Source organism: Bos indicus, chromosome 3 (genome assembly GCF_029378745.1).
Source record: "Bos indicus isolate NIAB-ARS_2022 breed Sahiwal x Tharparkar chromosome 3, NIAB-ARS_B.indTharparkar_mat_pri_1.0, whole genome shotgun sequence".
NCBI classification, from domain to species: Eukaryota; Metazoa; Chordata; class Mammalia; order Artiodactyla; family Bovidae; genus Bos; species Bos indicus.
In genome coordinates, this window is record NC_091762.1 from 20,392,717 (window position 1) to 20,409,300 (window position 16,584).

The window sequence follows — 16,584 nt, forward strand, 5'->3', positions numbered from 1 at the left end:
CCATCTTGACTGAGTTTGCACACCACCACAAAGGACCCTGAGTCAGAGTGATTCACCAGAGACACCCCAGAAACTACCCCCTTACCATAAGACCCAAGGCTGCGAGCCATATGGCAGAGCAGTCCTCCTGGGTTCCCTTACCCTGCTGCTCTCCATTCTGGTTGTTATTGCTGTTTAGTCGCTAAGTCGTGTCCAACTCTTTTGTGACCCCATGGACTGTAGTTGACCAGGTTCCTCTGTCCATGGGATTTCCCAGGCAAGGATACTGGAGTGGGTTGCCATTTCTTCTCCAGAGGATCTTCCCGACCCAGGGATCAAACCCACATCTCCTGCATTGGCAGGCGGATTCTTTACCACTGAGCCACCAGGGAAGGCCCCTACCAAGGTGCCCCTTCCCAATAAAGTCTCTTGCTTTGTCAGCATGCGTGTCCTCAGACAATTGTTTGCCAAGTGTTAGACAAGAGCCCGCTCTTGGGTCCTGGAACGGGTCCCCCATCCTGCGACATGACCACTTCTGAGATTATATATGTATAATTTAGTCATTTATTGTCTGTCTTTCCCCACTAGGGTGTGAGCTCCATGAGGTCAGTGGCTTTGCTGGTCACAACCGTGCCCTGTACGCACTACACACTCAGTAAATATCTGTGTATTAGATAAAGAATTTTGGTGGAGGTTAGATAAGAATCTTGACTCAAATCTCCATCCCACCCAGGCAGCTGTAGGCAATCCTTACTCCAGTTCTAGGCAAGATGCCTGCCTTTCCCTCATTGCTTTACTCCCAGCTGTCCTACCCTCTCACTAGATCTTTGGAGCGTCTCCCTCTCAATCAGCATCTAACAAAAACTCTTTTGTGATTTTATGCCTGGGGGATTTAATCTGAGTCAATTTGGCCTCCCCAGCTCTCACTCAGTGGAGTCCAAAGGTCTGCTCAGCATTTCCAGTGGATCAGCCAGCAACTCTGCTGTTTGAGGGTTCAGAGCTCCACCCCAGGGGAAACCGGGGAACTGACAGAAGTCTGGGCCTCTGCGCTTTGCACTTTCATTCTTGGGTCTTGTGGAAATAACCAACCAAATAAGAAAAGAAGCCTATTTATTCCGTCCTTGCTAGAGCAAGAGAGTCAGCCAAGGTCACTTGCATTTAGGAGAGACTCAAAGGCAGGCAGAGGGATGGGAAAATTTAATAGTGAAAAACAAAAGGAAAGTTCCAGGCGTGCCTGACTGAGGCTGTTGGCATGAAGCTTGTAGCCAGGCTCACTAGATACTGGGCATTCCATATGACTGGTTGGGCTTCCCAGGTGGTACTAGTGGTAAGAACCTACCTGCCAATGCAAGAGGTGTAAAAGACGTAGGTTCGATCCCTGGGTCAGGAAGACGCCCTGGAGGAGGGCATGGCAACCCACTCCAGTATTCTTGCCTGGAGAATCCCATGGACAGAGAAGCCTGGCAGGCTACAGTCCATAGGGTCACACAGAGTCCAGATACAGCTAAAGCTACTTAGCGCGCACACATATGACTGGTTAGGGGTACATATTTGACTTCCATGATTGATCCCACGTTGGAACTGGGGACCAAAATAAGAGAAGCTGACAGTGATTAATCAAGTCCTGGGTTTTTTGAGCCAATTGTTATAGAAGTTATTGTTTCGCTTCCTGGATATTAGAGATAGTCTGACTTCCTGCAAATCTGATTTATAGATTTCCTGGGTGGTTTACTGTAGATAAGGGGGTGGTTTCCTGGGCAGGTTGCAGAAGGTTGTGGGTGAGTTCTGTTTCTCCATATGATCTGGCCACTGTCTGTTTATGTGCACAGTCTCTTAGTCTGCAGGGCAGAGCAACCTCTCAGTGTCTCTTCCTTCCTTCCCTTAAACATGTGATCACCTAGGAATAATAGAATCATCAAGTATTCCATTTCCTTCACTCAGCAGCTCTCTAGAGCAGGCACTCTCTGTCCCAAGAACGGTGACGGATACAGTAGAAGGGGGAGGTGGGCCAGCCCGTTCCCTGGGAGTCTGCGGCCTGATGGGGAGTGAGCCGTGTAGCCCTTGCAGAATTGTGCACGTGTCACACAATTGGTTCCAACCAGGGATTCTGATTAGGGGAACTGGAAAGGCTTTGTGGTCAGTGTGGGATTTCGCAAGCGGGATTGTTGTGGATGGAAACCAGGAAGGGAAGGGATGCCGTGAGGAAAGGAGTGGGTAGAGAGGCCTTAGGGTTAGTCCTCTCTCTTTGGGTCTCAAGTCGTCACCTCGATGAGCCACTGTGAGTCCGACAAGGTATGTGTGAGGCGCTTTGTGTGTTGTGAAGATTTCAGTGGGAGGGAAGGCTGTGGGAGCCGGTTGCAAACAGCCTCTCTCAGCAAAATGAGGAGCATGAATATACTTTTGTGTTGTAGTTGCTTAGTCACTAAGTTGTGTCTGACTCTTTTGTGACCCCATGGACATTAGCCCTCCAAACTCCTCTGTCCATGGCATTTTCCAGGCAAGAATACAGGAGTGGGTTTACCATTTGCTTCCCCAGAATGTACTTAGGCAGTAATAACAATCACATCAGCCTTTCGTGAGTTGGAATCACGCTTTGAGCTCACGTAGAATGCCTACAACAATCTTATGAGGTAGTTACTATTATTGTCACCATACTACAGATAAGACAATTGAGACAGAGAGTGGTTAAGGAACTTGCCCCAGATTACACAGGAAGTATCAGAGAGAAGAGAATGCTTAGATTAGCACAAGATTGGTAGCAAATATGCTCCTACAAATGACGCCTCCCGACTGAACTTCTCTGTCCTGGTGTGGCTTAGGCTGACCACTGTGCTGTGCTGTTGTGCCCAACTCTTGGTGACCCCATGGTCTGTAGCCTGCCAGGCTCCTCTTGGAATTTTCCAAGTAAGAATCCTGGAATAGGTTGCCATTTTCTACTCCAGGGGATCTTCGCAACCCAAGGATCGAACCCACATCTCTTGTGTCTCCTGTATTGGCAGACAGATTCTTTACCATTGTGCCACTGGAGAAGCCCTTCTAGGTATAATAAAAATGAGCTCTTACTAAGTGCCAGGCATGGTCCTAAGCACTTACATATACTAACTCGTTTAATCTTTGCAACAGCCTTCTGAGATAAGGAACTGTGATCGTCATTCCCATTTGATAGGAAACCGACACACAGAGCACCATAGCCCAGGCTTCTGTCCTTCGAGTCCACCGTCGTCCTAGGCTGCCTCTCGTCAATAAGCGGGGGTGTGATTAGCCATCAGTCAAGCCCTGAGTGACAGAGTGGATCCACACGGTGGTCCTTGGTTAGGAGCTATAACCCCAAGTCAGTGGTTCTTGCTTTTCTGAATCACAGACACTTTTGAGAATCTGGTGGAAGTGATAGACACTCACTCCAGAAAAGTGCACAAGCACCCACACATGCCCGCAGCATGCACACACACACCCACACACACGCTTTAGGAAATTCACAGATCCCCTTCCCAAGCCTTCCACGGCGAGTGGGAGGTGGGGGCAGACCTCTGTTGTGCGTGCTTCAGTCAAGGGGTGTCTCCAAGCCCGGAGTGAAAAGGCAAGCCTTTGAGTTCTGCAAGTTCTCTCTACTGAGAGAGTGGAAATAAAAACTCACATCTACCTTTACTTACTTTACCAGAGAACAGAGCAGAAAGCAGCCTGTCCTGAGAGCCCCATCTTTGGATCAGTCCAGTTATCCAATTTCTTTCCCACACCCAGACAGCTGAACACTGCTGCAGAAAATCTCAAAATTCTGCCGACTTATGCCAATGCACATTTACGGTCTCTAATCCCAGCTGGGTCTTTAACACTACTTGGCAACTCTCACTTGTACCACATAAACACTCACACCCAGTTCTCACGATGATCATCCAACCCTTCTGTAATGATTCTCTGAGCTTTAAGAGTTTTCATCTGTTAGTAGATGCACAAATTTAAATTCATGTCCTCCAGAGTTTTTATCCAGTTTCTTCTTCCACTTATGCTCTTGACGCCTGTATTTGTCTATTCAATAGTTAATTATTTATAAGAGGCACCATGCTTGGCACTGGGCTGGATTCTAGGATACCTATTAAGGTCTCTGTTCTCAAGTGCTTTCAGCCCAGAGAGGGACTGTCATTCAACAGAGAATTTGAAATATGATGAGGGGCACTGAGGGGAAAGGAGAGAGTATTATTGAATGTGTTGGAGGTTTCAGAAAGGCCTCCTGAGGAAGTGACATTTAAAGCTGAGGGTTGTTTTTTTTTGGGGGGTCGTAGTTGAGGGACATGAGATCTTTCATCACGGCAAACAGACTCTCTAGTTGTGGGATGGGCTCAGTACTTAGAGTACTCGTGCTCAGCAGCATATGGGATTTTAGTTCTGTGACCAGGAATCAAACCTGTGTCCCCTGCATTGCAAGGCAGATTCTTAACCACTGGACCACCGGTGTGTGCTCAGTCGCTCCGCTGTCCATGGGATTTTCCAGTCAAAAATACTGGAGTGGGTTGCTATTTCCTCTCTAGGGGATCCTCCCACTGGACCACCAAGGAAGGCCCTAAAGCTGAATCTTAAAGGATAATGTATCAGTTAGGAACACATTGAACTGCACATAACAGAAAACCTGACTAACAGTGAAACCATAGGAATATTTAAGAAGGTTGAAAGCAAAGGGTTCCAGGATTTTTTAAGTGGCTCAACAATACAAAAAACCATGAGTTGATACTTCTGCAATTTTCTTGGCTTTTCCCTCGGTCATAACAGGAGTGCCACAGACTCAAGTGTGACTTCCTTCCATGGAATCATCCCAAAGCACAAAGAAGAGAAAGGGCTCTGGTTCCCAGTCAGTGCGCTTTCCAAAGGGCACAAAAATTCATCCACAAGTTCTTAGGGGTTTTCCTCTTATATCTTTATTTTTTTTCCCTCAAAAGTGAGTCATAATGCCACCTCAGACCTAGAGCAAAGGGGGTTACCATAATTGCACAAGCCCAGTTATGACTCATCTTCTAGCAGTGAGGACCCTACCTTCTCTGAAGATATTGCTACTTATCGGATCCCTCACATGAGGATCAAAGGGACCACCAATTCTGGATATAGAAGCCTAGATAATTCAAACAAATCCTCATGCTCAAAACTTTAAAAGTCAACTAGCACAACATTGTCACTCAAATATACTCCAATGTAAAATAAAAGGTTTTTAAAAATTCATCTTAAAAACATCAGAGAAATAACAAGATTTGAAGAATTACTGAATTGAGATGATGAGAGGATGGTAAGTGAAGTGAAACCTTTCCTAAAGGCTGTTTATGCTTTGGGGTTTTCAGTTTAGAAAGGGCGGAGCTGCAGTCCTGGCAGCCTTGGGGGGCTGGGCAAAGATTTCAGAGTGACTTGGTTCCAAACTTGCTAGTGCCCTCAGGAGCCAGCAAAATAAGTTCTCTTTAGTAGAGATAACATTATCTTGAGCCTCAAGAACTTTCTATAAATAATTGCTCAAAAACAATGTCCAGCACACAGATATAACCCAAGGGTATAAAACAGCACAAATAAGAACAATAGGTACCCTAGGTAATAGAGAGGTGTGTGCTTAGACACTCAGTCTTGTCTAACTTTTTGTGACCTTTGGACTGTAGCCCGCCAGGCTCCTCTGTCCATGGGATTCTCCAGGCAAGAATACTGGAGTGGGTCGCTGTGCCCTCCTCCAGGGGATCTTCCCAACCCAGAAATCAAACCCTCCTCCTTCATTGTAGGAGGATTCTTTACCTGCTGAGCCATCAGGTGAGCCGTAAAAGTTACTTCCATGACCGGGAATTGAGCCCAGGCTGTGGTGGTGAAAGCGCTGAATCCTAGCCCCACTAGACCACCAGGGAACTGTAATAGAGAGGTAGATGCTACAGTTACCTTTCATGTCCTAGCCCCAGAAGTGACATACCACCACTTAACAATATGAGAAGGCTTACCTGGTGATCCAGGGCTGGGACTCTGTGCTCCCAATGCTGAGGGCCTGGGTGGGGTCCCTGGTCAGGGAACCAGATCCCACGTGTCCCAACTAGGAGTTCACATGCTGCAACTATCAGACATGCCACAACTGAGAGCTGTGGAAACTAAAAGGAAAAGAAAAGGATACAAAATAAGGCTCCAGTTGCAAAATAAGACATGGGGATGTAACAGGGGAAAAAATGTAACCATGTATGCTGACAAATGTTAACTAGACACTGTGATCATTAAAAATACTGTTTTTGAGAGAAGGACTAAACAAGGGTGTGAACACCAGCAGGCAAGTGTGGCTGGGGCCGTCTTGGAGGCTATGGCCACAATCGGGAACTACACGAGGTTAGGATGCCCCCTACATCCACTTACCATCAATGTTCTTTAATGTCTATCCACGGAAGTAAAAAATAAACAAAAGGCAAAAGGATTAGAACGAAGAAATAAAACTACTGATACTCATCGTGGATGTGATTATGTGCGTGTGCCTGCATGCTAAGTCACTTCAATCTTGTCCGACTCTTTGTGACTATGGACTGTAGCCTGCCAGGCTCCTCTGTTCATGGAATTCTCCAGGCAAGAATACTAGAGTACATTGTCATGCCCACCTCCAGGGGATCTTCCCCACCCAGGGATCGAAACTGTGTCTTCTGTGACTCCAGTGTTGCAGGTGGATTCTTTACCGCTGAGCCACCAGGAAGCCCATGTGCATAGAAAATCCCCAAAACTCTATGGCTAACGGGCACCTTCTTTCCCTCCAGTATCTAAGACAGAATCCTGCAGTTCACAAGCCAGTTCCATTGAAGGGGAGTTAGAATCAATGGCAAATGGGCAAGATTGCCCTAAAAAGGTTGAGACCAATCAAAAGATATAGGCAAGGATACATCTTTAGATTTTTTTTTTTTTGGCCACATCACATAGCATGTGGAATCTTAGTTCCCTGACCAGTTCCCGTCTCCCACCCCCCTGCAGTGGAAGCTCAGAGTCATTACCACTTTACCACTGTTGAAGTCCCTCTGTCTTTTTGATTTCAGCCATTTAAGTGGCTGTGAAATTGTACCTTATTGTGGTTTTGATTTGCATGTCCCTAATCACTAGTGATTGGAGAAGGCAATGGCACCCCACTCCAGTACTCTTGCCTGGAAAATCCCATGGACAGAGGAGCCTGGTGGGCTGCAGTCCATGGGGTCTTGAAGAGTCGGACACGACTGAGCGACTTCACTTCACTTTTCACTTTCATGCATTGGAGAAGGAAATGGCAACCCACTCCAGGGTTCTTGCCTGGAGAGTCCCAGGGACGGGGGAGCCTGGTGGGCTGCCGTCTATGGGGTCGCACAGAGTCGGACACGACTGAAGTGACTTAGCAGCAGCAGTAGCAGCAATCACTAGTGATATTGAGCATCTTCTCATATGCTTATTAACAATTTTTGTATCTTCCTACCTGAAATGTCTGTTCAGATCTCTTGTTCATTTTCTGATTGTTTTCTTACTGTTGAGGTATAAGAGTTCTGAATATTTTCTTCTGGATATACTGTTCTTCAGTAGAATTGTCTCTTACATATAACTATACACTGGTCTTGGAGCTCCCTCTCAGAATGATGTTCTATCCTTGACATCTTTCGGTACTGTAGTTTTCGTGCATGCTAAGTCCCCTTCAGTTGTGTCTGACTCTTTGCGATGCTATGGACCGTAGCCTGCCAGGCTCCTCTGTCCATGGGATTCTGCAGGCATCAATACTAGTTTTTCCTAATAACTGATGTGTGTGCTATGAAAACTTAAAATTTTTTATTGAATATATGGTGAGTATAATATTAAAATTAAAAATAATTTTAGAAGCATGCTGTCTGTATTAGTTTCTTATGGCTGCTGTTACAAATTACCACAAATTTAGCAACTTGAAATAACAGAAACTCTATTCTCTTACAGTTCCAGAGGCCAGAAGTCTGGAAGCTAGAGTCTTACAGAGCTAAAATCAGGGTATGAGCAAGGCTTCTGGAGAGCCCAGGAAAGAATCTTTGTTTCTTCCAATTCTGGGAGCTGCCCACATGAATAACTCTGATCTCTGTTTCCACAGCTGAATTCCTTCCCTTTTGTTGTCATATCTCACTCTGCCTCCTTTGAGGACCTTTGTAATTGCATATAATCCAAGATAATCCAAGATAATTGTCCACATCCTTAGTCACATCTGCAAAGTCCCTTTTGCCATGTGAGGTAACCGTCACAGGTTCCAGAGAAGGACCTGGATATCTTTGGGGGTCACTGGCCAGTTCCCCCCATGTTGTCCAATAGAAATACAGTGTGAGCTGCAAAGACGAGCCACGTATACAATTTCACAGTTTTTAGTAGTCACATTAACAAAAAGTAAAATGAGATAGGTGAAATTAATTTTGGTAATATATTCATTTAACCCAGTATACCTGAAATATCATGTCAACATGTAATCAAAACAAAAATCATTAGTGAGAGATCTTGTATTCTTTTTTTCATGCTAAGTCTTTGAGATCTGGTGTTTTTTTACACTTACAGCACATTGCACTTCCAGCCAGCCACACACAAGTGCTTGATGCTCATGAGTGACCTGGACAGCATGGCCAACTACAAAACGGGAAAGTCACTGTAATAAGTGTTCAGAAAATGACTGCAACAACATGGCTCTTGTATTTTCAATACTTAAAAGAATCTGTACAAACTTGTGTCTGATCATGAAGCAAATAGTCAAGACACTCTTGAAAAAGAACACAGTGGGAGGGACTTGCCCTATAGATATCAAAGTTTGTTATAAAGCTACAGCCTGTGTAGTATTGCACAAAGATGAACAACTAATAGAACGGAGGGCCCCAAAATGAATCCTGCGAATATGGACACTTGGTTTATGACAAGGATGGCTCTGCAGAGCAGTGGAAACAGCAATCTTTTCACAAATGGTGCTGGGATAACTAGATCCCCAAATGGGATAAAATAAGAATCATAATCCCAATATAAACAAACATCATCTCCTGGTGAATACGAGTCTTAAATGAGATAGGCAAAACAATAGTATCTTTTCAGAAGATAGAATAGGAAAGGATCTTTGTGACCTGAGGGTAGGAGATTTTTTAAAGCAGATGGGAAAAGCACAAAACACAGTAACAATTACATTAGATTTAAAAACTTTTCATCAAAGACACTATTTTTTTTAATTTTATGTATTTATTTTTGCTTGTGCTGGGTACTTCATAGCTGTGCGGGCTTTTCTCTAGCTGTGTTGGGCAGGGGCTACTCTCTAGTTGCCGTGCTCAGGCTTCTCCTTGCATGAGGAGAAGCAGGCAGCAGAGGATGAGATGGTTGGATGGCATCATCAACTCAATGGACACGAGTCTGAGCAAACTCCGGGAGACAGTGAAGGACAGGGAGCCTGGCTGCAGTGCTGCAGTCCATGGGTTTGCAAAGAGTTGGACACAATTGAGCTACTGAACAACAATCTCATATTTTTAGATCAACAGCTTTATAGAAAGATGAGAGCAGAGCCTTTCTCCCTGCTATCCACCCTGCCCTTCACCAAGGTCCTGGCGGTGTCGGGCCTCACCCTCTGAGCATCCAGGTATCCTGTAGCTGGAGACAGCACTCTCTCATTTTTGTATGTAGTTTAAAATATTTTGTTATACTGCATACCCTATTATATACTATACCTTACTATACACATGCTTATACATACATGCTTGCACATATTTTGTGTACAGAGTTGTGCACACAAAACCATGGCTGCTGTATTTAAAATTTTTTTTTTAATTTTTTAAACTTTTGGCCACACTGCAGAATCTTAGTTCCTGGACCAGGGATTGAACCTGTGCTTCTTGCAGTGAAAGCTCGGAGTCTTAACCCCTGGACCACCGGGAAGTCCCATGGGTGTTCCATTTAATGAGTGATTTGAGGAATTTCCAAAGGTTATGCTGCTGCTAAGTGGCTTCAGTCGTGTCCGACTCTGTGTGACCTCATAGGCGGCAGCCCACCAGGCTCCCCGGCGCCTGGGATTCTCCAGGCAAGAACACTGGAGTGGGTTGCCATTTCCTTCTCCAGTGCATGAAAGTGAAAAGTGAAAGTGAAGTCGCTCAGTCATGTCCGACTCTTCGAAACCCCATGGACTGTAGCCCACCAGGCTCCTCCGTCCATGGGATTTTCCAGGCAAGAGTACTGGAGTAGGGTGCCATTGCCTTCTCCATCCAAAGGTTATGCTGACTATGTAATTTTTGCCTTATGTATGAACTTTAGAACCTAAACCTTGGTTCTAAAGGTTTAGAAACTTTAGGTTTAGAACCTAACCTTGGTACAAGGTGCAACTCCACTATTGATGGATTTAAGAGATATTTAGGAGATTGGTGACTGACTGGAATAGAAGGGAGAAGGAGATGGACTAATTAAAGAATGACAGTCCCCAGGTCTGTTGCCTAAACAACTGAGTAGATGGTGGTTTTGTTTACTGAATTGGGGCCCACAGGAGTAGCTAGCTGGAGGGTAGAGATGATGACCTCAGGTGAAAAATGCAGAAAAAGGTTGACAAATTGCATAAGAAAGAAAGTGAAAGTTTCTCAGTCATGTCTGACTCTTTGCAACACCATGGACCATAGGGTCCATAGAATTCTCTAGGCCAGAGTACTGGAGTGGGTAGCCTTTTCCTTCTCTAGGGGATCTTCCCAACCCAGGGATCCAATCCAGGTCTCCCTCATTGCAGGCAGATTCTTTCTTTCTTTCTTTTTTTTTTTTTTTGCAGGCAGATTATTTACCAGCTGAGTCACAAGGGTGAACACCCAAATGCCCACCCCTCAGATTATCACTACATTTTCTTTTTCACATCTCCCATATACCCAGAGGAGTTCACTTACGAACAAGCTGAATTTGGGCTAAGGGACTTGCAAGTAGCTAGAAGGACAGTGAAAGAGCAAGTTACACATATTGCCTCCTCTTTTCCTCCTCCATTCATACTCAATTCCTTAGAATCTGGTTTTGGATATCCTCTACATGAAGGTGCTTTTCACTAGGGACACTGGACTACTAAGGATTTCAAAACTGAACTCATTATAATCCGCCAGTAAAACCTGCTCCCCTTCCTGCAGAAACTACCTTCAGATCAGATCAGTCGCTCAGTTGTGTCGGACTCTTTGCGACCCCATGAATCGCAGCATGCCAGGCCTCCCTGTCCATCACCAACTCTCGGAGTTCACTCAGACTCACGTCCATCGAGTCAGTGATGCCATCCAGCCATCTCATCCTCTGTCGTCCCCTTCTCCTCCTGCCCCCAATCCCTCTCAGCATCAGAGACTTTTCCAATGAGTCAACTCTTCGCATGAGGTAGCCAAAGTACTGGAGTTTCAGCTTTAGCATCATGCCTTCCAAAGAAATCCCATGGCTGATCTCCAGAATGGACTGGTTGGATCTCCTTGCAGTCCAAGGGACTCTCAAGAGTCTTCTCCAACACCACAGTTCAAAAGCCTCAATTGTTCGGCGCTCAGCCTTCTTCACAGTCCATCTCTCACATCCATACATGACCACAGGAAAAACCATAGCCTTACAGTTACCCAAACCTTAAACTTGGAAGTCATCCTAGACAGCTCCTGCAGCAGTTTCTGTCAATCTTATCTCAGAAATGTCTTTAAAAGATCTCCCCTCCCTTTTCATCCTGTATACCATTGACAAAATTCTGGATCTTAGAATTTCTAAGCTTTATTGATATTGAAGATGGTTCATTTCATGCAAAGATGGGCTCGATAAAGGACAGAAATGGTATGGACCTAACAGAAGCAGAAGATATTAAGAAGAGATGGCAAGAATACACAGAAGAACTGTACAAAAAAGATCTTCACGACCCAGATAATCACGATGGTGTGATCACTCACCTAGAGCCAGACATCCTGGAATGTGAAGTCAAGTGGGCCTTAGAAAGCATCACTACGAACAAAGCTAGTGGAGGTGATGGAATTCCAGTTGAGCTATTTCAAATCCTGAAAGATGATGCTGTGAAAGTGCTGCACTCAATATGCCAGAAAATCTGGAAAACTCAGCAGTGGCCACAGCACTGGAAAAGGTCAGTTTTCATTCCAATCCCAAAGAAAGGCAATGCCAAAGAATGCTCAAACTACCACACAATTGCACTCATCTCACACACTAGTAAAGTAATGCTCAAAAGTCTCCAAGCCAGGCTTCAGCAATACGTGAACCGTGAACTTCCTGATGTTCAAGCTGGTTTTAGAAAAGGCAGAGGAACCAGAGACCAAATTGCCAACATCCGCTGGAAAAGCATCAATTCTTTTTCATGGAAAAAGCAAGAGAGTTCCAGAAAAACATCTATTTCTGGTTTATTGACTATGCCATAGCCTTTGACTGTGTGGATCACAATAAACTGTGGAAAATTCTTCAAGAGATGGGAATACCAGACTACCTGACCTGCCTCTTGAGAAACCTATATGCAGGTCAGGAAGCAACAGTTAGAACTGGATATGGAACAACAGACTGGTTCCAAATAGGAAAAGGAGTACGTCAAGGCTGTATATTGTCACCCTGCTTATTTAACTTCTATGCAGAGTACATCATGAGAAATGCTGGGCTGAAAGAAGCACAAGCTGGAGTCAAGATTGCCGGGAGAAATATCAATAACCTCAGATATGCAGATGACACCACCCTTATGGCAGAAAGTGAAGAGGAACTAAGAAGCCTCTTGATGAAGGTGAAAGAGGAGAGTGAAAAAGGTGGCTTAAAACTCAACATTCAGAAAACGAAGATCATGGCGTCTGATCCCATCACTTCATGGGAAATAGATGGGGAAACAGTGGAAACAGTGTCAGACTTTATTTTTTGGGGGGCTCCAAAATCACTGCAGATGGTGATTGCAACCATGAAATTAAAAGACTTTTACTCCTTGGAAGAAAAATTATGACCAACCTAGATAGCATATTCAAAAGCAGAGACATTACCTTGCCAACAAAGGTCCATCTAGTCAAGGCTATGGTTTTTCCAGTGGTCATGTATGGATGTGAGAGATGGACTGTGAAGAAAGCTGAGCGCCGAAGAATTGATGCTTTTGAACTGTGGTGTTGGAGAAGACTCTTGAGAGTCCCTTGGACTGCAAGGAGATCCAACCAGTCCATTCTGAAGGAGATCAGCCCTGGGATTTCTTTGGAAGGAATGATGCTGAAGCTGAAACTCCAGTACTTTGGCCACCTCATGCGAAGAGTTGACTCATTGGAAAAGTCTCTGATGCTGGGAGGGATTGGGGGCAGGAGGAGAAGGGGACGACAGAGGATGAGATGGCTGGATGGCATCACTGACTCGATGGACGTGAGTCTGAGTGAACTCCGGGAGTTGGTGATGGACAGGGAGGCCTGGCATGCTGCGATTCATGGGGTCGCAAAGAGTCAGACACGACTGAGCGACTGAACTGAACTGAACTGAAGATGGTTCCAGTCTTTACCCTCTCTCCACCTCATCTACTCCTAACTACTTGTCTGTCCATCTAATTTATCTTTTTTTAAAATAAATTCATTCCCTTCAGTTTTCTTTTACAGTCCTTTACAAGTGCTTACCCCCAGGTTGGCATAAGTCTTTTTTTTTTTAATGTTTTATTTATTTATTTGGCTGCATAACTTCTTTTCTTAAAAATGCTTTATTTACTTACTTAGTTGACTGCACCAGGCCTTAGTTGCAACATTTGGGATATTTAGTTGTGGCATGCAGGATCTAGTTCTCTGACCAGGGATGGAACTCGGGGCCCCTCCATTGGGAATTCGGAGTCTTAGCCACTGGACCACTGGGAAGTCCCTGGCGTGACTTCTTTAGTGCTTCACGATCTTCCAGAAAGTGTGACTAAGCCTAAATTTCCAACCTCATGGCTAGCTACTCCCCCACACTATTTTTCACTACCTAATGGCTCTTCAAGTACATCAACCAAACTTCCTGCTTTACTGCCTCCTGCAGAAGACCTCCGTCCTGAGAATATCTATCATACACATTCAAGTTTCCAGAGCTAAAAATCCTTGAGGACAATTTTTAAAATATTCTTTATAGCCAGAAGATTTAGCACTCTGTTAACACGAAATACTGTTTACTTTAGCTGAGCTCTGCATACACCCAGTGGTTTGTTCATCCTCCGTCCCCCTTCCAGCAAAATCCTACTCAAGCTTGCATTCCTCCAGGAAACTTTCCCCAGCCCCGTCAAGTAGTTAGGGTCTCTGACTCCTTTATCTGAAGTTAGCACATTTAATTTTACTTATTCTTTTCTTCCAGTTTTATTGAGGTATAATTGACACACAGCACTGTATTGAATTTAATATTATATTTTAAGTTTATCCATACAACGAGTTGCCATAAATTTTAACACTTTCACCTTTTGGTAACTAACAGTAATCCTATCCACGCTTGGCGGGGCTCTATCGAAAGCCATCTCCTCCAGACAGTACCCCATTCCTCGAGATAATTACTTCTTTTAACTCTCAGCTCATGATGCTTATATTTACTTAGCACCCGACACTCTTTCATCATAGCTGCTCACTACTGCTTTCCTGGTTTTCTTCTTCTCCTCCCCGATGGACTGAAAACTCCTGGGGGCTGGGACCGTGGTCCTTCTCTTCTCTGACTCCCTCTCCAGACTTGGCGCTGCCCTTTGCAAATGCAGTTCTAAAGCATCTCCGGGAAGCTCCCGAAGGGACAGAGCCCGAGAGAGGTGCCTTTGCTGGCGCAGCTGCCCGCCCGTCCCTCCACCGGCCGGGGTCCACCCCGCGAGCTAGTCTGGAACGGTACTTCGAGGGCGGAAGAGCGGACGGTGTATGGGAAAAGAACCCCTGCCTGTCCCTGGCCCCCAGAGGCGATCGGAAAGGTGCCAGAATTCCGCGCAGGGATCACGCCCTGTTAGATCTTCGCACGAGCGCCCTGCCGGGGTTGTGCAGGCTCGGACGGGCGGGGTTGCGGGCGCAGGGGCGGGTCACAGCTCATTCCTCGTTCGCTCATTGGTCTCCGAGGTGACGGACAGGCCAAGGAGCCGCTAAGACGCTGGTGAGTTAGAAACAACTATGCGCGCAAAATGTAAACAATAAATAAAAGGCTGTGGAAGAGCGGAGGAGGGAAGGGCTGGTGTCAGTTTTAGAGCGGCTGGGGCTCAGTTAGTCCCCCACTGGGGAAAGACAGCGGTCTTTGTTCCGCCCTCTTTCTCAGTAACCTGGGCAGAGAAGGTCCTTCTTTTAACAGGCAACAGAATCACAGTTGCTTCGTCCGCATGGAACCGAGCCTTCATTGTAGTTCTTTCAGCTTCGGTCTAGGGCCTACGGCAACCTCCCTTCAGGCACTGGCGCGACACTGTCTGAACTGGCCGCCCAGGTTCCTGCCTGCCTGTCTGTAAGAGGCAAATCTGAACGCGTACTCTGCTTGCAGCCGCCAGTATCCTTGTGGGCAGAAGGGCCAAGATCCACTTTAAGGCTTGTGGATGAGTCATCCTTAACTCGGGTGGCCTCGGCCTGCAGCAGCTTGAAGCAGGGTTTCGGTTCCGGCTTAGAGATTGAGGTTGGGTCTTGGCTGAGAGAGCGCAGAATCCTAGCTGTTAGACCAGTGGTCAGTGACAAGGTTCTGGCCCTTCAGCTTTGTAGAAGAGAGTTCCCATGGAGACGGAAAACAGTGAAACAAGAGTTTATTAGGAGGAAAAAGAGTACAGTACTCGCAATAGTCATATGGGTGGACTCAGAAAGTCGCATTGTCTTGGTAATTTGAATCACTTATATGGGGCATTTCTTCTGCGTTTTCCTTTGGCCGATCATTTTAATTTGCCTGGTTCTGAGTCCATTTTTGGTATATCTCAGGATCCTCCTGTGTGTGCAGGTATCTCAACCAAGAGGGATTTCAGCAAAGAGGTCTATGGGAAGCTTAGCATCATTTCCCTTTTAACCTCCAAAGAGTTTTCTAGTTGGGATGGTCGCGAATGAGAAATATGTGGTCTCTAATCTCTTATCTGGGCAGGGCCCAGCCTCCTCTCTCGACTGTCCTGCTATTGATATTTTGGAATTTCTGTCCACAGGGAATGAACTCCGATTGTGATGGGCATCTACCTCCTATCTTAATTTGTGATGAGCTCCTGCTGATCTTTCCAGTCACATGTGGGAGGAACCACCACCAGAGTTGGGTCATTTCCACCTTCTGTATAAGCTACCTCTTCTCCTGGGCTGTACCCGCCCCCTGCACCCTCCATGCTCCTGGAGAAGCTCTGCCTCACCAGCGCAGAGGCCTTCCGTGGTGCACTCCTACTGCCCCCAGCCCTACTCCCAGCTCTGGCCTGGTTATCAAGTGCTCCGAGCACACTGGACTTTGCAGCCCTGTATTACAACAGTAATCACACCTGCTAGGTCCCTTCCCGGAATGTGAGCATCCTGAAGAAAGGGAACTGTGTAAAAATGCGTATCCCACAGCCTAGCACAGTACACATCCATAAGAATTCAATAAATGTATACTGAAGGAATAAACACATGGACTCCATGGATTAAAAGTCAAGATTAAAAAATGTCAGGCAGGGCTGTGGGATTCTGGGGGCTCACCAAAGACATGAATCATAACTTTTTCAGTTCTGAATCCTGATAGCCAGCTAACAAGTGACATTCCTTTTAAATGTGTAAA

The 16,584-nt window shown here is 45.7% G+C and overlaps 1 long non-coding RNA gene across 1 annotated transcript; it reads left to right on the forward strand.

Moving 5' to 3' along the window:
• Positions 1-13,188: 13,188 nt before the first annotated feature.
• LOC139182129 (uncharacterized) lies at positions 13,189-16,433 on the forward strand. Its single transcript, XR_011565694.1, has 2 exons — positions 13,189-14,979; positions 15,992-16,433. It is a non-coding gene; the product is annotated as an uncharacterized lncRNA (long non-coding RNA).
• Positions 16,434-16,584: the final 151 nt, after the last annotated feature.